The sequence below is a fragment of the Pleurodeles waltl genome, chromosome 9, assembly GCF_031143425.1.
Source record: "Pleurodeles waltl isolate 20211129_DDA chromosome 9, aPleWal1.hap1.20221129, whole genome shotgun sequence".
NCBI classification, from domain to species: Eukaryota; Metazoa; Chordata; class Amphibia; order Caudata; family Salamandridae; genus Pleurodeles; species Pleurodeles waltl.
In genome coordinates, this window is record NC_090448.1 from 414,506,427 (window position 1) to 414,532,339 (window position 25,913).

Sequence of the window (25,913 nt, forward strand, 5' to 3'; positions counted from 1 at the left end):
ACCTGTATTTTGCCATTGTGCTGTCTGAACTGTAAGCAAATCGTTCTCCTATCCACATTCCAACCCATTTCTAAGGGCTACATGTAGAAAGCATTTTTTATGTAAATGGCCCGATTCGCAGAATTGGACTGTTTGCGACTGCAAAAATACTTTTCAGTATGTACAAAGCCCAAATTGTGATTCAGTAACTTGTTACCAAATCGCAATTTGGGTTTTGTGATTTGGTGTTTGGAAGGAGTGTGTTGAGTGCATCCCTTCCTAATACCGAATTGGAAAGGTATGTATAAATGTTTTGTGACTGAAATGAGGTCACAGAACATTCGCAAATTTACCTCCCCTTTGAGAATGTTTGGGAAAATATTTTTTAAGAGCAGGCAGTGGTCCCACTGACCACTGCCTACTCATAAAAAATGAAACTTAAAAGTTTCAATTTTTTTTTTTAAACGCATCCCGTTTTCCTTTAACAGCCATTGGTGTAATCCAGTTTATATAGTATAAGAGAGATAGTAGCCTGCACCTTGTGTGGAAATTTCAGGTGGCGGAAGTTGCATTGCAGAGTTTTTTCGTGGTGATCAAGCTTGATCTTGATAATTTGTCCACTGGAGCATTCATTGTTAACTTGGAGTCCAATGCAATTCCAAGGTTTCTAACTTCCTTAAATACTTTAGGAGATGGTCCCAGATCATCAGGTCAGGCGCAGAGTGGGTCCTAATTTTTCCTTTTGCCACATGTGAGTGTTTCTGTTTTGGAAGCATTCTGTTTGAGATGGCTCCATGTTATCCACTGATCAATAGCTCTGAGGCAATTGAAGATTTGTGAATTTCCAATGTCTTTGGGGCATTCCAGTTTAAGGAGCATTTGTGTGTCATCTGTATAGTTATAGCATATGAGCTGAAATTCGTTGATCATTGACGGTAATGACATCATGTAGATGTTGAAAAGCATGGGTGAGATGATTGAGCCTTGAGCAATCCCTGCTTTTGTGAAGTAGGGTTTAGATGAGAAAGAGGGATTATGTATGACATTTGTTTTGTTTTGAAGGAAGGATGTGATCCAGTCGAGAGAAGTCCCCTCTATGCTGGTATCGTAGAGTCTTTGTATTAGAGTGTCATGGTCAACTGTGTTGAAGGCAGCTGATAGGTCCAGGAGAAGTAGTGCAGCAACCCTATTGCAGTCTGTTGTGTTTTAAAGATCATCCCAGATGGCGATGAGGGCAGATTTAGTGCCTCTTCCAGGGTGGAATCCATTTTGGAAGTCTGAAAGTATGGAGTTATCGTAAATGGATTGTGACATCTGGGTGAAAGCAGCTCTGTCTATCGGTTTGCACAGGAAAGATCCACTTATAATCTGTAGTTGTTGGGATCATGTGGGACAAGGTTTGTTTTCTTTAATAATGGGCATATATATGCCTTAAGGTCTTCAGGAAGGTTTCTATAGTTAAATAATTATTGATGATTCTTCTTACTGGTGTGGCAGCAGGGGTAGATAAAAGAATGTACTTGAAGATGTGTCGTGGACAAGGGTCAGAAGGGCAGCCGGAAGACCTGCTTGCTTTGACCAGATCTATAAATTCACTTTGCGATATTTGTTTGAAGGAGTGCAAAGGCTAAGTTGGCTTACTCTTGGTGGGGAGTTTTGGAAAAGGGTTGGTGCTGGCGGTTTCCCTTTGTTTTAAATAGTAGTCTAATGTGTATGCCTTGGTTGTGTAATGATTCTCCAGTTTTTCTGTGAATTCTTGAAAAATGGGATGAGTTCCTTTCATGCATTTAGGTTTTCAAAATTCTCAATAATTTTATAAAATTCTTTATATGCAGATATAGCATTTTTAATTCTGGATGAGTAGTACTTTTGTTTAGCTTTCTTGATTGCTGATTTGTATATTTTGTTAAGTTTGAATAGGTGAAGTTTATCTTGAATGTTGTTTTGTTTTGAGCCAGTTTTGTTGCAGCCTTCTGATTTGTTGTTTTATCTGTTTTAGTTCTGTGTTTCTCCAATGCACTTGTTTCCCTTTGTCCTGTTTTGGTTTTTGAGTGGTATTAGAATATCAAAAGCTTCCTGTAGCCACTCATAAAATTTTGGACATAATTTATTGTTTCTAGAGCTGTGTTAGCTGCTAGTTGTGTTTCTAAGTATTCAAAATTGAGTTTGTTCCATGGTTGATAGGGTGATGTATGTAAGGTGGTCTTGGGTGTGTTGATTTGTTGTGTTTTATGTTGGAAAGTTATCAAATGATGGTCTGACCATGTGACTGGTTTTATGTTTTGAACGGTAACTAGTTCTGGGTTTGCAAAAATGACGTCTAGGATGTGTCCAGCAATGTGTGTGGGATTGTGTACAATCTGATGTAAGTTTAGTGTGACTAGGCCAGTGATGATAGCTTTTTGATGGGGCATATTGGGTTTATCAAACCAAATGCTTAGGTCCCCAAGAATGCATGGGTTGGAGTGTAGTGTTATAAGATTTGAAACTGTGTCTAGAAATGTGTCTGGGAATATTGAATTGCTAGATGGTGGTCTGTAAAGAAAGATGGCGTTACAGGAAGAAATTGGTATAGGGTTGCACCTTGTGATGAGGTCCTCACAACCTTGTATGCAGATGCTATCTGTTTTGCTGAGATTTATTGCTCCTTTGAATATAAAAGCTAATCCATCTCCCCTTTTACCTATATGGTTTTGTGTGGTGGTTTGATAACCTGGGGGAACCGCTTCATGCAGCACTGAGGCCATGTCATCTCCCAACCATGATTCAGTTATGAAGAGTAAGTTAGGTTGTTTGTCAGTGAGTATGTCGTAGATGGTGTGCTTGTATTTAGAGAGTCACCAAGCATCTGTGAGTAGGCAGTTTAGAGAGTGTGTTTTGGTGGTGGTGTCATTTTGTTTTGTAGAAGAGTGATGAGTATATTTTGAACTTGTAGCAGGTGTGTCATCAGTGCTGATATTAAGCATATGAGGGTCACAACAATTATGTTTTTGTGTTTGTGTTGCTTATCTAGCAGGATGAGAAGGCATTTTGTTGGGTCTGTGTGTGTCTGTGGTGGAGATGGTGGTTCTGAATGACATGGTGAGTGGTGTTCTTTTTGTAGAGTAGCCTTGCTGTGTAATAGACATGGGTATGCAAAACTGTGAAGATTGGCATGTTGTTTATTTTATTTGCCTCTGTTTAGGGTGGAAGGAAAATGGGTTGGCTGGTGGTAGAGCATGTGGGTCATATTCTAAGGCTCTAAATTGTGCAATAAATGAGAGGTGGGTGATGTTGCTGTGTTGGGGTGTTTGTGGTGGATGTTGGTGAAGATTGAGAATTTAGGAGTAAAACTGGTTCAGGATTTGTATTATTTGTGTAGTCATGAGGGTGGAAGTGGGTGTGACAGGACGTATTATGAAAGTGTGTTATTTTCATGTGCTGGTATGTGTGTTTTTTTTTGTGGAGTAGTGAGAGGTGATATTGATGTAGTGTTCTTCTGAGAAGGATTTGTATGTGAGTTACTGCCGGTGAGTGGTATTTGAGTAGTACAAGGGGTCGTGATGTGTTTTGGAGAAGAGTGTATGTGGTGTGTAAGAGGGGATGGACAAGAGTTATGAGTGTTTGTGTTATATTTGATCACTGTAAGAGGTAATATGTGTAGAGGAGAGGTGTGTAAGGATTGTGTGATTGTGTGTAATTAGTAACAAGAGGAGGAGAGTGTTGGTGGATGGTGTGATGGAAGGCTGAAAATAGGTTTGGTCATGATAAAAGGGGTCTGTTAGTAGGAAGTAGAGGATAGAGCTACTGTCTTGCATAAATTGAGAGTGTGTGTCTGCATGCATTAAAGTTATATATAATGTGGCTTTGTGTTGTGCTTGTGATGTGTGGATATGTTAGTGCTATGGGAAAAAGTTGCGTTTTTTGTAAGAATGAAGGTGCCATGGTGTTGTAGTTGTAGTAGAATTTTGTATAGATGTAGTTAGTGTTTTTTTGTGGTGGTTGTTGAGACATTGAAATCTGTATGAGGATTGTTTGTGGTGTACTAGTAGAATTACTTTACTGATATTGTGCTTGGATGTTTGTGGATGTGGAGGGCTTAAGGTGGTAGCTAGTGAGTGAAAAATTGGGCAGTGTCTCTGGCCCTTTGCCCAACCAATCCCAAACAGGCAGCTGCCCTTGTCCTCTTGTCCTCTTCGCCCTTAGCCTCAACACTTGGGCTGAGACGCCCTGAACCCTAAGCTTAATCTCTTCGGTGGGTGTGCCAGCCACCGGCTGATGCCCGCACACCAACCCTGGTGCGGATCATGACCAGTGGCCGACGCCAGGGTGTGGTTTTAAAAATCCGCCGATGCGTTACACTGGAGAACTTTTTAAATTTAAAACTCCCTCAGGAGACACCGAAGAGCTTCCGTGTCTCCTCTCAATCCCCCACCCACCCCTCTGTGACCTAGGCATGCCGCGAAGCACGCTGACGTCACAATTTCTTTTCCCCACCAGAGCAGGAAGTGGAGGTAAGGCCGCTTTCTGCTCCGGTGGGGAAAACGGGCCCAAAAGGGCTTCCCCACCTTTCAGGAATGCCTCGTTTGAAATGGGAGATTCCATCCTTTCAAACAAGGCCTTCCTGAAATGGTTTCCTGGCCGTGGATCACAGCTGCGATGCAATCCATGAGCAGGAAACCCCACTAGTCACCGGGGATTACACTTGGGGGGGCCCGCCCCCTCTGAAAATGGGCCACCCCCCCTCGGGGCATATTAAAAAATATATATATGTTAGTTTACCCTGGGGAGGGCACATTTGCACTCCCCCAGGAGTATAAAATAAATATATTCTTTAAACAATTAAACAATCAAAAATGAAACTACTGACAGGGGGTTGCCCGTGAGCAGGGCTGACCCCCTGTGGGGACATTTTTTTAAAATAGATGAATGGTTTACCTGGGGGCCACAATCACCCCCCAGGGAAACCATACAGCTATTAAAAAAATATAACTATACCTGTATATATATGTATATATGTGTGTGTGCATATATATATATATATATATATATGTATATATATATATACTGTATATGTATGTATATATATATATATGTATGTATATATATATATATATATATATATATATATATAAATCCGGAATGCAGAAGCTGTAGCGCAGCAGTCCCAGACAGGCTCCGGAGCTCCCAAAAATGCAACAATTATTCCCCTAACTTGAAGGACAGCCGGGACACCTCCAAGCTGCTGGCAATAAACAGAAATTTTTATTTGGAAAAATTACTCCCCTCCAACGCGTTTCGGCTGTAGCCTTGGTCACGGATGGAGTGTGTATGTCAAAACACCAATATATAAAAAAATCATTACAAATAAAAAACTGACCCATATCCGAATCTCAGTATTTTACATACATATATAGATATGGAGATCACGTTTGTCAATGCTTGTGTTGTCTTACATTACCAGTTGCCATTACCAGTTGTCTTGCAGCGAGTCTTCAAAGCAATGCACATACTCCAACCGTAGCTTTTAGGCAGTAATTTAGAAAAGTCAATCTAACATTTGTGATTATGTTTCTGCTACAGAAAGATCGGACTTTTGTCTATTGGCAGTTTTGATGCCATAAAGTAGCGCAGGAGATTTATATGCTTGTTGCAAAGATCAAATCTGTATTTTATGTGAATGGCTGAGTGAATTAGTAAAGCCAGTCATTACATGCGCTATAATACAAAATGAATGTATGTGCGAGGGGGGCTATGGAGAGATGAAGGGCATTTTTGCTGGGTGATAGTGAGGGAATCTGAGGAGGAGGTCATGGGAGTGGGAGCACCAATAATGATTGTTGAACTGGGCACAACAGGCGCTAAAGACTATGACGATGGGTATGTGACAAGGTGAAGTAAAAGTGTGTCTTTTTTGTTTTTTGAGTGTCTTGAAAGAACATGCTGATTGAGGAAAGAAGCGAAGGTAAGATGACTGACCTTTACTGTTGCACGCATCACACACACATCCATCAGCAATTTTGTGACCGTCTACATAGGCTAGTGTTTTAGAGGGACAGGTTAGCCAGTAGCAGAGATGGCGTCTCGTTAGGTGACTGCTGCTCAAGCCCTAACTCGAGTTATGGAGGACAGCTCTGATGTAGGAAAACAGACTGAGACAGCAGATACTGAGACAGCGTCTGAGGGATGGGACAAGCGAGCAGACTCTGGGAGTGATTTTTCAGTTGGGGGCGTCCCATCCGACAACTCCTCTTCCAGTGATTCTGAGGGAGGTGATGAGGAAAGTCGTGCTGTCCCTTCGCATGCTCAGTCTGTGCAACGGGACAATAGCGGGTTAGACCAACCCAGAGAGAAGGTGCATGCAGCGACAAGCACAGAGAGAGTGCTCTCTTGTGAGCTCCCCAATTTAGTTGAGCCCCACATTTCACCGCCCAAATCATATTGTGGAGACACCAAAATTATCTATCACAAAACAACCTGGTTTTGTAAGGCAGGCACCTGCGTTTTTGGTCCTGGGTGCGGTGGCCATATAGGGAAACCTACCAAACCCAGACATTTCTGGAAGCTAGACACCTAAGGGAGTCCATGGAGGTGTGGCTTGTGTGGATTCCCCAAAGTTGTCTTACCCAGAACACCCTGCAAATATAAAATGTTGAATAAAAACTCAATTTTTTCGTGCATTGCTGTTGCACATACTACAGGAGTATGCTGGGATCCACAAAACTCCTACCACCCTGTCCTGATAAAAACGCTACCCCACTTGAGTGCCTGTACCTAGTTTCTGAGTCAGGAATGGATCACCCCAGGGTCAACAGTTGCCCTCATGTAAGGATTAACATTGACCGTTGTGTGATCCATTTCTGTCATGGTCACTAGGCCTACCCACACAAGTGAGGTACCATTTTTATCGAGAGAGTTTGTGGTTTCCCATCGAAACTTGCAGTAAATGTGTTTTTTTAGCCAAATTGTGGGGTTTTCAGAGGATTCTGGGTGACAGAACCTGGTGAGAGCCACACAGGTCACCCCATTCTGGATTCCCCTAGGTGTCTACTTTCCATAAATGTGTAAGTTTGGTAGGTTTCCCTTGGAGCCGGCTGAGCTAGAGGCGAAAATACACAGCTAGGCACTTTGTGAAAAACATGTCAGTTTTCATTTGAAAAATGTGATGTGTCCACATTGTGTTTTGGGGCATTTCCTGTTGCACACACTAAGCCTGAGCTTAAGTGAGGTACCATTTTTATCAGGAGACTTGGGAGAATGCTGGGTGAAGGAAGTTGGTGGCTTCCCTCAGATTCCAGGACATTGCCGCACCAATTTTGTGGTTTGCAAAGGATTCTGGGTAACAGAACCCAGTGAGAGCCCCACAAGTCATCCCATACTGGATTCCCCTAGGTGTTTACTTTCCATAAATGTATAGGTTGGAAGGTTTCCCTAAGTGTAGGCTGAGCTACAGCCCAAATTCCACAACTAGGCACTTTAAACTTTACAAAATAAACATAATTTTTCAGTGGAAAAATGTGATGTGTCCATGTTGAATTTTGGGCATTTCCTGTCGCGGGCACTAGGCCTATCCACATAAGTGAGATACCATTTTTATCGGGAGACTTGGAGGAACGCGTAATAGAAGAACAAGTGTTATTGCCAATTGTCTTTCTCCACATTGTTGCCTTCCAAATGTAAGGTAGTGTGTAAGAAAGAAGTCAGTTTGAGAAATGCGCTGTAATTCACATACTAGTATGGGGATCCCCGAATTCAGAGATGTGCAAATAACCATGGTTTATAAGCTCCTTATCTTGTGCCCATTTCAGAAATACATAGGTTTCCTTGATACCTATTTTCCACTCTTTATATTTTATTAAATAAATTGCTGTATACCCAGTATACAATGAAAACCCATTGCAAGGTACAGCTAATTTATTGGCTCTGAATAGCTTGGGTTCTTGATGAACCTACAATATCTATATATCCCCGCAGACCAGAGGGTCGCGCAAACATAACGGTATATTGCATTCAAAAATCTATCATAGCTGGAAAAAGTTACGGAAGCGAACAGTCAGAAAAGGCAGTTTTTTCAACTAATTTTAAAAAAAAAATTATTTCAACTGTTGCTTTCTGTAGGAAAGTCTTGAAGGATCTACACAAATGACCCCTTTCTATATTCAGAATTTTGTCCCCTTTTCAGAAATGTTTATCAGTCCGGGATCCACTATTGGTTTCACACCCATTTCTGCCACTAACTGGAAGGAGGCTGAAAGCACAAAAAAATAGTAAAAATTGGGTATGGCCCAGTGACATGCCAAAACTGCATTAAAAAATGTGGTTTTCTGATTCAACTCTGCTTGTTCCTGAAAGCTGGTAAGATGGTGATTTTAGCACTGCAAACCCTTTTTAACAACAGATGCTTTTTTTCTGCAGCACTTTTTCCCCATTAAAAAAAATAGCTGTATTGTGGCTACTTTCTTGATCTCTTCTAGGGGGGCCCACAAACTCTGGGTACCATTACAATCCCCAGAATTTTGAAAAAAAGGCTGCAAATTTGGCATGGATAGCTTATGTGCATAAACATTTATGGGGGATCTAAGCACAAACTAACCCAAATAGCAAAAAAAAGGGCTCAGCACTTGGGGGTAGAGGGGCAGTTTCAGCCTAGTAGCTAAGAGGCTCAGTAGCCCTGTTGGCCAATGGAACCCTAGCCCTAACCGTAACCAATCAGACTCCTTACCCTAAACCCTAGAGCCAATGGCAGACCTGGTCCTATTAACCAATCACATCCCTAGCCCTAACAGTCAATCATAAAACAAACCTTAAGTCCAAAAGGAACCCAAGCCCTACTAACTAATCAGAATTCTAGCCCTGACGGCCAATCAGAACTGTAAACTCTAAGCCCTTAATCCAATAGAATACTAGCCCTAGCAACCAATCACAACAACAGATGCAACAAACAGGGAGGTGCTCCTATATTCACTTTAATATGATTAAGGCACACACTGAGTATAATGTCAAATACAAGTATATGATTGAGCATCTATGATGTGCAAAGGACAGAGCCTAAATTGCGCTACTCCAGTTTACCTCTGATGGCCATGTTAGCCATCACAACAATGCATGTGAATCTTATCAAATGAGATCAATCAAACCCTTTACATTTTCAACAATTTTCTTCTGCTGTTTTCCAAGTGCTTTTAAACACTTGTACCCATTAAAAAAATGATAAGCAAGCAAAACATACAAATGGCAATGACTATGTGGTCTCAAAATGGAACCTATTATTCCACTTCCTAAGTTTCTAAACCATTTGCAAATTTTTGCAAATCCATTTCCAATTGCTTCTCAAGCACCTGTAGCTTCCAGTTCTTTTAAATCTCCATTCAAATCAGTAATGTTCTTAATATATTTCTTTATCTCCTCACTCTTATCAGTTATGTAGGTCCAGAATTGCCGAATGTTCAACATCTTACAGACTCCGTCCTTCTTCACAAGAAGGATGTCTAATGCAAGGTGGTTCTGAATGACCATAGACCTCATAGCTATAATTTCAGTGCCAATAACTATCAGCGAACTAGCTATACCAGTTGCTAACTTATGCACTATGGTGGACAACTTTCATATTTTAAGACCATTCAGAATCACCCCTACAGATGGAATTATTGTACCAAATATATCTCCCACTATTTCAGTACTCCTGCTACTTAGTTTAGTTCTACTATATGATTCCTGCGCAGGATCATTGAAATGTTCCATAAGATAAATCTTTGTGAAAACTGCATAATAAATAACATGTACCATTCCACCCTCTGGGCAGTGTAAAATATGTGTGCTCCCCACAAACATAATACACTCCAAGAATAACAGGATCTTCTCCTCCCATGAATAAAGGCCAGTTTCCACTATATTAAAAAATGTGATTGAAGTCACTCCTACCCATATTTTTAATGTGAACAACAGATTGACACTATGCACACATAGCTTTCCTTTGTGTTGCCAATCTAAAGTTAATGCAGCCATAGATCCTGACCCTTGGTGTTCCAATTCTTCTTTAGCCCACTTTCCCTTATATCTTTGATCCCATCTCCTTTTCTCCCTTGAATCTATTGCTCTCTTTGTGCCTTCTATCACATCTAAATATTTCTCCTCAATCTCAATTAAATTGTGTCTATGAGCATAAGCTTATCTAACGATACAATAGGTTTAAGGAAACTGTCAGCTGTTTCCATTGTTTTAGCACTGGGATGATGATTCAAATGCCTAAACATAGGAACTTCAGAAAACATTAAATCATAATACAAAAAACAATATGGAAAACATCCCGGTCTATATAAGAGGCTCAACAAAAGGCTACATGTAACAACCATATGTAAGAGGAATATGGTGATAGGTGATTCCTTCCAAAGCTGACACAGGTAGCGGCATGTTGACATAACAACCCATAGCATCTATTGTGTTAATGTATTCATAGAGCAACTTGAAATAAGCATTTGAAGAGAAATTTCCTCTTGATGAATTTACATGCAATGCCTTATAATCAAATGTATGAAAATTGTTATGTATTGAAATCAGGGTTTTAGGGGTTATGTTAGATTTAAGCTCCACTAATGTGGAAAATGTCATTGAAGATAATCCTAATAATAAAACAATCAGCACTGCAAAAGTGGTGACTAATACTCCAACTGATATAAATCTACACCTATTAGCGTTATTAGTTTCCATGACTTCTCTAGAATCACACAGTTGAGTAGAAATTAGAAGAAGACAGTCTTGTCCTTACAGTTTTACTTGTGCAAATTTCAAAACAAAATGAATGTGATGTATAATGAAATTATTTACAGATTTTTGTGCGTCTTCCCTAGCCCTACTCTGTTTTCTTCGAAATGACACCCTTACACTTCGTCTGCAGCGTTGGGCCTATGGAATCTTCTTTATTCTTTAAACAAAATCTATTTAATGTCACAAATGAAAATGCAGATCAAAGTTCAGTTCAAAGAGATCATGTCAATAATAACTCAAATTGGTTCATTCAATGAATAAGCAAATTCAAAGCACATTTCAGCATCAAACCCTTTCACTGTTATTTGCTGCAAAATATATCCATTCAGGGGATGAGTACCTTCGTCAGGGTACCCCAGCTCTCTTTAATCTCCTGAATGTGGATTGCTTGTCTTCACTGTTACTCAGACAAGGATCATCAGTGTTCTCTAGAACAGTACCCAGTGCACATTCTGAAGGCAGTCCTAATCTCTTTCTCCAGTCTCCATTCAGCTTGACACAGCACTAGGCCCTTCGACAGGGTCTGACTCTAGCTCAGGTAGTGGTTCAGGCCAAGACTCTTTAAATGGCAGCTCATCAAGACCCCCCACAGTCCGAAAATGTTCTGTCACAGGCTCTCGCTGTGTCTCAGTACTTTGTGCAACCTCTTCTTGCTGTCTCTCAGTTGAGGGCTGCACTTCAGGGAGATGTACTGTCACATCATCAAGAGGACACTCCTCTCTACAAGTGTGAGTGGCATGGATCCAGTTGGAAAGGCCTCCACACTTAACCACAGTATTGGTGATGAGGATGACCTGGAATGGGTTCTTCCACCAAGGTTCCACACACGTCTTCTGAAGATGGGGGGGGAGGATGTAGCGCAGTGGTCAAAGCGACCCCCTCAGGAGCTGGGGATCTGGGTTCAAGCCTCAGCACCAGTGCCATGCCCTGTGATTCTGGGCAAATCACTTAGGCCCTACTTATGATACTGGTGGTAAATCCTGCTTACTGCCGCACTGACGCCCGCCAACTTACCGCCGCGCTGGCGAATATCAGTTCACCATATTGTGACATACACACTCCAATCCGACAAAATACAGCCACATACACAAATCCACCAGACCAAAAATCAGTGTTAAACTGGCGGTCCCAAAACCCACACCATTACGGCAACAGAATAACGCCCATCACATTATGATCCACGAATCACCACAGCGGACATTCAACAGCAGTAAACCATTGGCGGGACATACCGCCGCGCTCAGAATGGACACCCACATACAAAACACCACTACATTGGCCTATACCAAATACACAAACCTGACAGTCGTACACACAACACACCCACACACTCACACCACCATAAAACACACATCCATATTACCCACAGCCTCTTACAAACAACAACTGCCGCCAGGAGACTGAGAAGAAGAGCACAAAGACAACTAGACACACACACCACTCACACCCATACACCCCTCAGGCAAACCACATCACACACCCCACCACATTACCTCAACACACCCTCACCAACACACATCACACAACACCCATGGCACCACAAAGGCACCCCTGTTTCACTGAGGAGGAGTTAAGGGTCATGGTGGGGGAAATCGTCAGGGTAGAGCCACAGCTGTTTGGAGCACAGGTGCAGCAAATATCAATAGCAAGGAATATGGAGCTATGGCGGAGAATCGTAGTCAGGGTCAACGCCGTGGGACGGCACCCAAGAACAAGGGACGACATCAGGAAGAGGTGGAATTAACTATAGGGGAAGGTACGTTCCATTGCAGCAAGACACCAGCTCGCCATACAGAGGACTGGCGGTGGACCCACACCTCCTCCCCCACAACTCACAGCAAAGGGAGGAGCAGGTACTGGCAATACTGCATCCTGAGGGACTCGCCGGAGTTGGCGGAGGACTGGACACTGGTAAGTCAACTTTTTACAATTATCACCCCCCCCCCATACCTGCACGCCATTACACACCCTCACCTCACTCCCATCACTCCACCGCATCCCACACACTCCACCAACACATCTCACTAATCCCAATGCTGGGCCCTGCATGCTGTACCAATGCATGGACACCCCTCCCAGCCCCGCATGGACACTCATTACTAAAGCATGCACAGCATAAGGAAACTAACAATCCCACAATACACCAACATACACAAGCAAAAGCTGGCAGGGTAACAACAACCATAGAGGGGAAGCTACAGAAGTACAAGTGTCATACACTTTAAGCATGATACATCATTTACATCCCCAGAGGTACCTCAGCCAATATCACTGGAGAGGAGGTGCCACCACTCTCCACTCCCCAACAGAAGAGGCCCACAGTGACGACAGTAACTCTGGACTTCAGGATCTTTGACGACTTACCTGGCCCATCAGGGACCACTGAACAGCCAGTCACCCAAGCCCACTCACAGACCACCACAGAGCCTCCCTAAAAGGAACCGACACCACAGCACCCACCCAGCGTACCCACGCCTCTGTCCCCAGGACACGTCAATCAGCAGTGTGCCCACCTGTACAGGGAACCCAGGCCACACCTCGCCCATAAGACAATCAGGGACCTGGGGGTCAATGGCAGTGGGCACACCGATCAGGGGACAGAGGCACAGGCCAACATGGACACTGGGAGGACTGCTGTGCGCCGGGGGAGGACAGGAACAGGGAACCGACTCTCCAGAAGGCACACTCCAGGATCCTGGAAGCCTACCAACATTCCCAGTTCACGATGGACCAGATCCTAGACAATGTGCAGGAGAACAGGCGGCTGCAGGAGGGACAGTATCAGAGGATCAGGGAGGATTTGCAGGCCATTAACAACACCCTGATCTCCATAGCAGGGTTGCTGCCAGACATGGCCTACATCATGAGGGAGGCAACAGCACATCAGTGGGCCCCTACCACTTGCCAGTCATCTGAACAGCCCTCCACTTCCGCTGCCGCTAGTGGCCAGGAGGCCCCGCCACAGGACCCAGAGGCCACCAGCATCCCTCCCCCTGCAGAAGGCGAACAACCCCACAAATGTTCCCTGCGTACCAGACAGAAGCCAGAGACACTTGCCAAGACCACCGCCAGGAAATTAGACTCACCTGATTGTCCCCCTTGTATCCCTCAGTCACTTTGTCCACCTTGATCTGCCATTGCTTCCCCTCCTATGTCCCCATGGACATGGCACCTGTGCTACAACCAGACTGGAACAATACCCTGGACTTTCCTCCATCATCACCCCATTCCACTGCACTTTCTCCTCTATATTTTAGCACAATAATAAACACCCTTGGATAAAACGTGACTACAAGTATTTCATGTATTGCAAATTTGTATTGATTGAAACAGCTACAGCCATTGCAAATGAACTGTAAATAGTATGAACATAGAATGAATGACCTGTTGCTGGCTGAATGGTCACATCAGGACAATGTTGTTATATCACCAGCATCTGTAAAATGAATATCCATAGGTAACAGTAAGTAGGAGAAACAAGTGGGGAATTCCAGCATGCCAATGCCACAGAGAATGCACCAATAGTCATAGAAATGTGAAGTAGCACTGTCTCACCTGTGTGCCATTGAAAGTACTGACGTATCACCAATGTTCTGTTGTCCATATCTACATCCTCTGCCTCCTCATCCTCACTGTCCTCAGGGTTCACTGCTGCCATAGGGGCATCTCAAATCTCCTCCTCCTGCAGAAAAGGTACATGGCGTCTGAGGGCCAGGTTGTGCAACATGCAGCATGCCATTACTATCTGGTAGACCTTCCTGGGTGAGTAGCACAGGGATCCACCTGTCAGATGGAGGCACCTGAACTTGGCCTTCAGGGGGCCAAAGGTCCTCTCAATAATCCTTCTGGTTTGCCCATGTGCCTCATTATAACGTTCTTCTGCCCTTGTCCTGGCATTCCTCACAGGGGTCAGCAGCCATGATAGGTTTGGGTAACCAGAGTCAGATGCAAATATTGAGGGACAACATTTAGCCACACACTATCCTATAATGCCAACAGCATAGGCATACACTAACATATACTGGGCGGGAACCAAGGCTCACCTGTTAGCCACACCCTGTGCTTCTGTAGTTGGGACATCACATTTGGAATGCTGCTATTCCTTAGGACAAAGGCATCATGTACCGACCCAGGATACTTAGCATTGACTTGGGAGATGTACTCGTCTGCCAGGCACACCATCTGAACATTCATGGAGTGGAAACTCCTACGACCCCTGAATACCTGTTCGTTTTGCCAGGTGGGGGGTGACAAATGCAATATGTGTCCTGTTAATTGTCCCAATTATATTGGGGAAATGTCCCATTGCATAAAACCCTGCCTTCACAGTGGCCAAATCCTCCACCTGGTGGAAAGCAATGTAGCTGCACATGTTTTATCAGGGCATACAACACTCTTGCCAGAACTATTGAGAACATTGGCTGTGACATTCCTGCTGCCAAGCCCAAGCCCACTGTCACTTGGAAAGAACCAGTTGCCAGGAAATGGAGCACTGATAGAACTTGCACAAGAAGGGGGATCCCAGCCAGATGAGGGATAGCTGAGATCAGGTTAGGTTCCAACTGGGCACACAGCTCTGTGATTGTGGCCCTGTCCAGTCTGTAGGTGAGTATAATGTGCCTCTCCTCCATTGTAGCCAAGTACACAGGGGTATGTCTCCATCTCCTATTCATCCACAGTGGTAGGTATCTAAGGGGCACAAGATTGAGTAGACTGCCACAATTTGAACAACTATACCACAACAGAAGTCCACATCGTGCAATCATGTTTTGAGACAGTGTAATTTAAAAGTATGTGCCTATTTATCCTGAGATGCAGCAATTATCGATAGGCCTGTTCACCCTCCCTGAAATGGTGACCGCCTGTTCTGTGTAGAGGGACAGGTGGAAGTGAGGTAATGCTGCTTACGTTGTGCGCCGTGGCGGTAGGCGGTCGTGAACCACCGTGCAATTCTCACTGGTTTATATTGGGCCCTATGGGGTACTGTGGCCAGTGGGGATCTACGCCGGCGGTGACAGTATGCACTGCCGCGGACGTGCCCACCATTTTATTTCACATTCCTCACTTGTTTCCTGACCTTCCATATGAGAGGACCTATACTGCATGTGCTGCTGTTACCTGTGTCTGGAACCTACCATGGCCCGTGTGACTGGGGAAAAGGCCCCAGCCTTCACTTCTGAGGAGTTGGAGTGACTGGTGGATGGGGATCCTACCCTAGTTCGGACTGCTGTATGGGCCTCCAGATCAACAGGTGAGTACACTGTGGGCACGATGCATGTGGCATGAATGCATGGAGTTGTGTGTGAAGGCATCGTGTAAGGGGGGTGGGTGGATGTCCTTTTGGCGGTGTACATGTTGTGCCTGGGCTACGTGTGTGCCAATGGTGATGCAAACTGGTATAATGGGCCACTTGTGTGACAGGCTGGACTGTTTGTCTAATGGTGTTCTCCTGTCTGTATTGCCTCTGCAGGTCAGCTCCCATCAAAAGAAGGGAATATGGCGTGCCATCACCAAGGAAGTGTGGACCCTGGGGGTTTATGGCAGGCAGAGCACCCACTGTTGGAAACGGTGGGAGGACCTGAAACGCTGGGCATGGAAGACCGAAGAGGCCCAGCTGGGGATGGCCACCCAACGAGGAAGGGTTGCCCGTCGGACCCTGACACCCCTGACGGCCTGCATACTGGTGGTGGCCTACCCTGAGCTGGATGGGTGCCTGAGGGCATAACAGCAGCCACAAGGGTGTAAGTACAGTGGCTATCATTACAACTTACGGCTGGTGGGGTGGTATCCAGGTGGTGGTTGTGTGTCAGTGGGTGCCCCTAGGCCAGGCCAGACATAGCAGCGTAGGTCCTCTGGAGGCTAAGGGTTTAATGAAAAATACTGGTTACCTAGCTTGTTAGTATTCACTTCTAGGCAGGGCTGCATGGGTCCCAGGTGTGTTGCAGCTGGCGGTGTGTGCCCCTCCTCATGCCTTGGTGACTAGCCATTTTACTGGTAGTGCAATGCATAGTGCATAGGCCAGTTCCCTGTGTGTGAGGGTGCTGTGTACGCCAACGATGGTGTTGGTGCAGTCATTGACCCAGTGTATCCTTTGTCTCTCTCCCCCCTTTCTTGTTTTGTCATCCTGTCCTTATGTGCGTTAGCATCATCTGGTGGAGGAGCAGAGGCACCGGCGACAGAGGGAGCTGCATCCCACAGGGCCCTGGAGGCAGAGTCCACTGACGCTGAGGGAACCAGTGGGATGGAGGGCGAGGGGAGCACCACCACGGAGACTGGAGGGGACAACACAGACTCTGATACCGCCTCCGATGGGAGCTCCCTGAGTGTGGCGGACATCCCTGTGACCACCCCAGCTGTAGGTACAGCCGCCACCCCCGTACCAGCACCGCCCTCCCATTAGCCCCTCAGCTAGTTGCCCGTGCCCTCTCACCCAGGAAGGTGGGCATCTACTTCACCCCAGGCACCTCAGGCCCTGCCCCAGTGAGCCCTGCTGCCCTGAATGAGGAGGCTATTGACCTCTTGAGATCCATCTCTGTAGGGCAATTAACCATTGTGAATGCCATCCAGGGGCTGGCATCCTAAATGCAGCAATGCAATACATTCCTATAGGGCATTCACAATGGATTTGCAGCCCAGCAGAGATCGATTCAGGCTCTGGCCTCCTCTCTGATGGCAGCCATTGTTCCTGTTTCTACTGTCCCCCCTTCCAACTTCCACTTTCCATTCCCATTCTCCTCAACCCCAACCCATCCCAAGCACACAGGCAGACGAGCATGCACACAAGACAACACAAAAGAGTGGTACAGGCAAACACAAGCACCACACCTCACCCCACAGGCACTCACACAAACACCATTCAGTTGCAGACACGAAAACATTTACTGTCTCTACTGTTTCCCCCTCCTCCTCCTCCTCCACCTCCCATCCAGTTACGTCCACACTCACACCTGCATGCACTACATCAATATCCACTACCAGCATCATCACCACACCAAGCAGAACAAACACCTCACTGGCAGACATCTCCACAACATCCATGCACGCGTCCCCTGAGTTCTCTCCCACTGTGTCTGTCACCCCTCCTAAAGGACACAAACACTTAGACACACAACACCCATCCACCTCACAACAGCATACAGCCCATGCACCTGCACCCAAATCCAGCAGACATACACCTCCGACGACCACTCCCTCATCCTCCACTCCCATAACTCCTCCCTCCTCCCACCCCACCGTCCTGCACGTATGGGCAGGGTACCAAAGACACAGCCATCACCTCAGCCAAACAGTCCAAGGGGGGACAGTGGTAGCACCACCAACACGTGGTGGTAGGGATACCAGAACAACAACACTGAAGGGGAAGGAGGCAGCACAACCTGGGATGAAAAGGAAGAGTCCAGCACCAGCTGTAAAGAAGGGGAAGGAGCCTGCGCCAGCTGTGAAGAAGGGGAAGGAGCCTGCACCAGCTGTGAAGAAGGAGCAGGAGCCTGCACGAGCTGTGAGGAAGGGGAAGGAGCCTGCACCAGCAAACAGAGAGGGGAAGAGCCCATCCACCCCTGCCAGGAAGGGTAAGGGATCCCCAAACCATGACCAGGAGGACAAGAGGCACTCTACGCCAGCGGAAGCTGTCAGGCAAACACGGCCACCACCAGCAGCTGTCACAGGGTCCCCACTGCCAGCCATGGATGTGCTGCCATCACAGAGTGCAGGGGCTGCCCAGGAGCCTCCCCCAACCAAAACCAGCATGCAGCCATCACAGAGTGCAGGGGCGGCCCAGAGCCTTCCCCAACCACCACCAGCAAGCAGCCATTACAGAGTGCAGGGGCTGCCCAGGAGCCTCCCCCAAACACCACCAGCATGCAGCCATCACCGCTGCCAGACGCCATGTAGTCCACCCTCCAGGGGCTAATGTGTGGGCTGCCCCCTCCAGAACCAGTGGGCAAGACACCCACTTGAGAGACTGTGGTCTTGTACTCCCCAGGACACAGCAATGGGCATATTGCCCCCTCCAGAACCAGTAGGCTTGTTACCGCATCCGGCTGAGGTGCCCCCCCCTCTCCCATTGAGGTGCCTGCCTATTTTAAAACCTATGCCCCTGCAGTGTTCTACCCAGATGTGCTCAGGATTCGAGTTGGGCTTTGGACTGTGCCCTGTGTCTATGTGGGCCCTTTGAACTTTGGACTGGGCAGCGTCCCTTTTTTATACAAGTGTACATATCTGTTTCATGACCAAATCAGATTATTAATTTTGATGTAGAACTGATTACACTCACTTTCGTCAATTCCTGTTGTCCTTGCATTATTCTGCAGATTTTCAGGATCAAATTGTTTTTGTTGTGCAGTTGGCTGTGTGTGTGGTGTGTGTGTATGAATGGTGTGTGTTGTGCATGTGTGTGTTACTCTCTTTTTCCTCCCACCCTCCCTTGTGTGCTAGGCAGCTGTACTCACCGTCATTGTCTTTGTCGACATTGGTGTTCCAGGTGGAGCATAACGTAGAAGATCATCGGGAAATCTTGCAGTTCTGGTTCCATGGTGGTGTGGTTCTTCCCTGTGCCTCCAATGGTGAGTCCTTTGACTTTTGTGCTCTGTTTCCGCCAGGCTTTTGTTGGCGTTGGTACCGCCCAGGAAAAGGTGGTGGTTTGCAGGGTCTTAATATGGTGGGTAGAACTTTGACTTCCGCCTGGCTACCACCGTGGTGACTGTTGTTTCAGTTCTGGCGGTTGGTGTGGTACATTGGCTGTCTATGGGAGATATCAGCGCCATGGTCATAATTTGGCTGTACTTACCGCCAGCCTGTTGGCAGTATTACCACCACTTTATCACCCATTGCCAGGGTCCTAATGAGGGCCTTAATCTCCCCGTGCCCAGGAACAGCGCCTGGATACCTTCACGTGTGATAAGCCGTGGTATGTACACCGACACATTACATTACATTTTTCACTAAGAACCAGTCGCCAGGAGTGAGGTTATGGCATTGCTCTAAACATGGAGACACGGTAGCAGCTTCAACCTGGCGGGACACACAATGGACCACATTAGCTAGCCCCTTGCAACAGTCAAGAAGCATGTCATCTGTAATGTTCACAAGTGCACTTAAAGGCACTACAGGTAGCCTCATTGCTAAAACTATGATTATCTTGTGCTGAGACAGTGCTGTCTTCTGTTGATCAGGAAAGCTGCAAAGACTTTAGTAACACAAGAGACAAAGCATCAGGCCGTTTCAAAGATGTGGATCCACACACTTTTCCAATCTGGATTTCAACGTGCTGTTCACCTGCTCAACAATACCTGAAGCTTCAGGCCGGTAACTGCAATGTAGTCTTTGCTGCACTTGTAATAATGTGCACAACATTTTCAGGACCTCATTATTGAAATGAGTTCTTGAGTCTGACTCCAGCGAAGATGGGAAACTGAATCTTGGTATTAGCTCCCTCACCAACATCTTGGCTACTGTGAGACTGTCATTTCTCCTGGTTGGATAGGCTTATATTCAACGCAAGATACACAATATCACTACAACATATCTCAGCCCATTACACACAGGCTTCTCACTGAAGTACAGTTGCAAGCTGTGGAATGGTGCTCCTGATCTCTCTTTATGGCTTAATGTCATGGGTTATTTTTCCTACATTAATCTGTTGACACAAATCACATCTGTGACATAATTCTTCAGCCACCAGTCTAAATCGCGGGTTGAACCAATGCTATGTGAGCAACCTGACCATGGCATCCCTCCCAAAATGTGAAGGTCCATGAACATGTACAGCGACTAGGGACAGAAAACTATCTGATCTTCCATCCACAGAAACTCAGATGTCATAATTTCTCTTTATACAACTTGCTCTGACCCAGCTCTGCTGTTCCTCCTTTGGTACTTCCTGAAATCTTTTAACTTCTTCCCAAGTACCAGTTGTTGACAACAAAAGGTTGTAATTGATCTCATCTTCAGATTCATTTACATATTTACCATTGAATGTTTGGGATCCATGAGCTCAATTTCGCACAACCTCATCAACATACCGGTTGCCAGCTGTTACATAGTCATCTCCACTTCAGTGGGCCAAACATTTTACAACTACAGTTTTTGCCGGCAACTGGAATTCTTCAAGTAATCCCATGACATGTTCCCCATTGCGAATTGAGTATCCAGATGACGCTATGAACTATCCAAAGTCATGAACATCACCAAAATCATACTGACTATCTGTAAATATAGCCACTTTCAGCTATTCAGAGACACAGCAGGCTCTAGTAAAGGCAATCGGTTTGTCTACTTGTGCAGAAAACACCACTAGATGCCAGGAGGCTTTGACAACTCCTGAAACTGTACAGATTGCATAAGCAGTTCCCAGAGTTCCCTTATTGTCTCTTTTGCAAGATCTATCCACAAACAGTATATTATTAGACTCAAAAAGTGGCTCATCTTGTATATCTGGTCTTGGTTTGGAGCATAGTTCTGTGACATCGAGACAGTCATGCTCTACCGCCCATCATCATTTTTGTTCTCAGGCAGTGATAAGAGAGTGGCAGGATTCAGAGAAGCACATCTTTTGAGGGTGACATTTTCAGCCGTAAGTATGATCTGTTAATAATTGCTCAAACAGCTATTTGTCAAATGCTGTGTGAGTGTACACGTCAGCAACATTTCAATAGAGTGGAGCACAAGAACGGTTGGAGGATGTCAGATCACAATACTCTCATACCTTTCTATGTTGTCACCTACTGCTGCTACAGCTTTAAGGCATCTGGGCAGTCCTGCGGCTACAGGATCAAGAGTAGCAGAAAAATAAGCCACAGGTTTTCAAACATTTCCAAGCATCTGTGTAAACACTAAGAGAGCATAGCCCTGCCTCTCACTCAGAAAAGTGTAAAAGGTTTATTGTAATGAGACATTCCTAGTGTTGGGGCATGACAGAGACTTTTTCTTAGCTCTAAGAAGGCAGTCAAGCAATCATTATCCCATGCTATCGGCTCAGACACATCCTTATGAGTCATCCTCTGTAAATGCTTGGGCACTAGGGAAAAATTGGGAATCCACTGACGACAGGAGTCCACCATTCCCCAAAACATCCTGGCTTCTCTCTGGATAGTTGGAGGATTAATCTTAAGAATCACTGAAATTCTTTCCTGCAACACCTTCCTTGCTCCTTTCTCAATGTGATGTCCAAGATACAGAACTTTTTTTTTTACAATACTGTAGCTTAGTAGGGGAGACTTTGGGTCTGATTACAACTTTGGCAGAGGGGGTTAATCCGTCCCAAATGTGACGGATATCCCGCTCGCTGTATTAGGAGTTCCATAGGATATAATGGACTTGTAATACGGCAGGCGGGATATCCGTCACATTTGGGACGAATTAACCCCTCCGCCAAAGTTGTAATCAGGCCCTTTATGTCCATTCTCAGCCCAGTAGTTTGAAAATGGAATGGTGTCTTGTTAACAAGCTTCCTGGGTATCCGATGCTGCTAACTGGTCATCAATATACTGGGCCAGGTCAGAGTTACAGGGCATTATTAGTGACTTATGGTTCTTTTTAAGGATCTGATTAAAGATTGAGGGACTTTCTGTATACCCCTGTGGGACTCTGCACCATGCCGAAACATGGTTCTGGAACAGGAAGACAAAAAGGCACTGACTGTCTTTATTTAAAGGAATAGAGAAAAAGCCTGGCACAAATCGATCACAGTAAACTAATTAGCCTCACATGGAATCTGAACAATATCACAGCTGGATACAGTACTGCAGGACAACATAGAATAATTATGTTATTAATTTTTCTCAGGTTCTGCATAATGTAGTACTTATCGCTAGGCTTCTGCAGGCCCATAATAGGTGAATTACATAGACTCCTTCAAAATGCCTTGTTGTACCCAGCAATCATTTTGGGAGTCAAACTGCACTGAAGTTATTGGATAATCAGCATTAGGCTTTACTTTTATGTGGACAGGCTCATCTCCTTTTATGAGACCTATGATCTTTCCTGTGAGATCACAGACTTAAGGCTTCACCGTATCTCCAAGATCTGGTGGCAAGTCCTCAGTTGTCATCAAAGGGTATAATCAAATGTTTGGCCCTTGGCTCACCAATTTGAAATCAACATCACCATCATGAGCCTGAAACTCCACCTCTTTCGACGTACTGTAGACTGTGAAATTTAACTTGGACAATAGCTTACGTCCTGAGAGATTCACAGGACTAAATTCACACACCACAAACTGATGATTCTTCTAAGAGGACCCTATTTTATCAGGAACTTCTTTTGTTACAGGTTTTGTGATTTGTTTATTTGAAACTCCTACAACTTGGGATTCTTTTTTCCCAAGAGGGGTAGGTTTGGAACTTCTGCTGTTCCAACAGTAAAATGGGTAGCACCAGTATCAATCAAAAATGATATGGGGTACCCATTCACCTAACCTCACACAAACGAACCAGCCTGGTCTGCATCTTAGACTGCAACAAGTACGTGCCTAGGACCTAGCTCGCCTGGTCCTTAGTAAGTAAACTTACAAGGGGACGCGTATAGGTCAATAAATCTTTTGAATCGCATGGAGTATCCTAGTCATGCAGTGACCATTGAATCAGTAACTAACATCAATAATCAGGAAAAACAAACTATATGAAAACACTACATTAAGCCATCAAAAATAACCACTACTCGGTAAAGGTGTCAACATCAGGACAGTGCGCCCTCTACGGGCGACGTAAATGCAAAAACCCAGTCCTTATGCAAATACATATTTTATGCATTATGTTTCTATGAAGTATGTTAACCTTTTGCATTGCAGAGCTTTTACCTTGAAAAATCATTAATGCTGTTTGTAATTCATTGTTAATTTGCAAGGCTTGTTTGCAGGACTACAGGGTGTGGTCCTTTATTCTAAGACTTTCTAGAAGCCTTTCTTGCAGCATGGTTGGGTGTGGCTCGTCGGCGGGGCTTGGCTCTATATAAGGGAGCCAGCCCAGTTCCATGTGCTCATTATTCAGAGGTCCCTGTGCAGAGTAGCAGCATTTTCCAGAGCTCCTGTCCCGGAGGCCTATCCAGTCATTTCCAGGCCTGCACTCGTTTATTTAGTGATCTTCAAGCAGGGCGGTAAAGTGGAGGTCGGGTTAGGCCCCCGACTCCGTTTTCCAGTGACACTTGACTTTTGGGCCTAAACTTGAAATCGCGTGTGGTTGTTTTCATGGCATTTGTATCGTGAATTCCGAATGGCAACAGTGTGCCCGATTCATTCCAGGCATTTACTTCTTGGCATTTAGATCGGCAGTGTGCGCGATCATTTCATGGCATTTGTATCGTGAATTCCGAATCGGCAACAGTGTGCGCAATTCATTCCAGGCATTTACTTCTTAGCATTCAGATCGGCAGTGTGAGTGATCATTTCATGGCATTTGTATCGGGAATTCCGAATTGGCAACAGTGTGCGCGATTCGTTCAGGGCATTTACTTCTTGGCATTGAGATCAGTAGTGTGCGCGATCATTTCATGGCATTTGTATTGTGAATTCCGAATCGGCAACAGTGTGCACAATTCTTTCCCGACATTTAACTCTTGAATCATAGATCTGCAGTGTGCGCGATTGTTTCGTTGCATGTGAATCTAGATGTTCGAATCGGCAACAGAGTGCGCAATTCTTTCCTGGTGTTTAACTTTTGAAATACAGATCGGCGGAGTGCACGATCATTTCTAGACATTGAAACCTAGATGTGCAGTTTTGATTAAAGTGCATAATATTCCCTGAACATTTGAGTCTTGAAACTTTTAATCAGAGAGACACATTGCAGTGTTATTCATTGTACTTGTACAGTTCATTCATGCAGAGAAAAAAACATGTGCTCTTTGATTCTTGCTACAATGCTGAGATTATTCTAAGAAGTATTTTGGAGAGAGTTTATTGTTCAAAATATAATATGTTAATTCTGGACCTTACATAACCTTTCTTGATTTCCAGGTACCTAGATTCTTGAGGCCTAGTTATAGTGAAGCCTTAGGCCATTCATGTTTTCAGCATAAGTGTTTATTTGAAACAAAACTTATTGAAAGTCATTGTGATTAATCTTGCAATTGTGTTGTTTAACTCTTGCTTCCACAGGTCTCCTTCCCCGCTGTTCCGAACCCAAAACCCATTCCCCCACTAGGCCATTCTTTAACTCTGTGCTATTTAACTAGTGGAGTTTGGAGCTGCCAAGAGGTGGACATGTTGGGAACATGCACAAGCCCTGAGGATCTGGTCTCCTTGACAAAAGGGTTAACAAGTTTTATTTCCTTATTGCTTACAATTCTAAATCATCTGTTAGTTCAAACTTTATTCAAATCAACTCTTTAATAATTAATCAGTTAAAAGACATTGGCTCTCATAATGAATACAGCGGTCGAAACCGCTGTATTCATGCTGGCAGTCAAAACACCGACCGCCAGCGTCCCCAGATCCCCGCAGGCCGTACTAGGAACATTCCTCTGGGCCGGCGGGCAGAAACATTGTTTCCACCCGCCGGCCCAGAGGAATGCCTGGCCGGGACATTGACGGCAACTCCACATGGAGCCGCTGCCAATTCCTTTGTGCAGCGGGTGCAACTGCACCCGTCGCGCAGATCACTGCACGAAAATCGGGCAGTGACCTGCGTGGTGGGGCCCCCAGGGGTGCCCCGGTGCACCGCCTCCGCGAGCCTTTCCCTGGCAGGTTTCCCCGCCAGAGAAAGGCTGGAGGATTAGGGATCATTATCCGAGGGGCAGCACCGCTGCGCTGTCGGATCAGGCAGCCTGGCGGTGAGTGAGGGCTGACGATGGCAGCCCTCAAGGTGTTGTTTATGTGGCGGTGTGGCCTGCCATGCCGACTGGCGGGTTTTCCCACCACCGCCAACATGGCGGGCCACACCGCCAAGAACGTAATGACCACCATTATCTCTTAAAGGAAACATATGCGACAAAGCAACACCATAAGCTCTGAATATCAGCATTAATAATGTAATTCAGCAATTAGGCTCGTCAGTCATTTTTCACCGTCAACGTCAGCCCTAACAGCCTACCTAACCAAGATTAGCATGGGGGTCTTCATGCGAAAACAATTTAGAGAAAAACATTAATTTGGAAAAATCTACCTAAGTGTGAATCTCTATAAACAGCGCAGTTGGTACCTAGAAGAAAAGGCACAAAATCGTCAGTCACATTATTATAGCTACCTATCCAGGATGGAT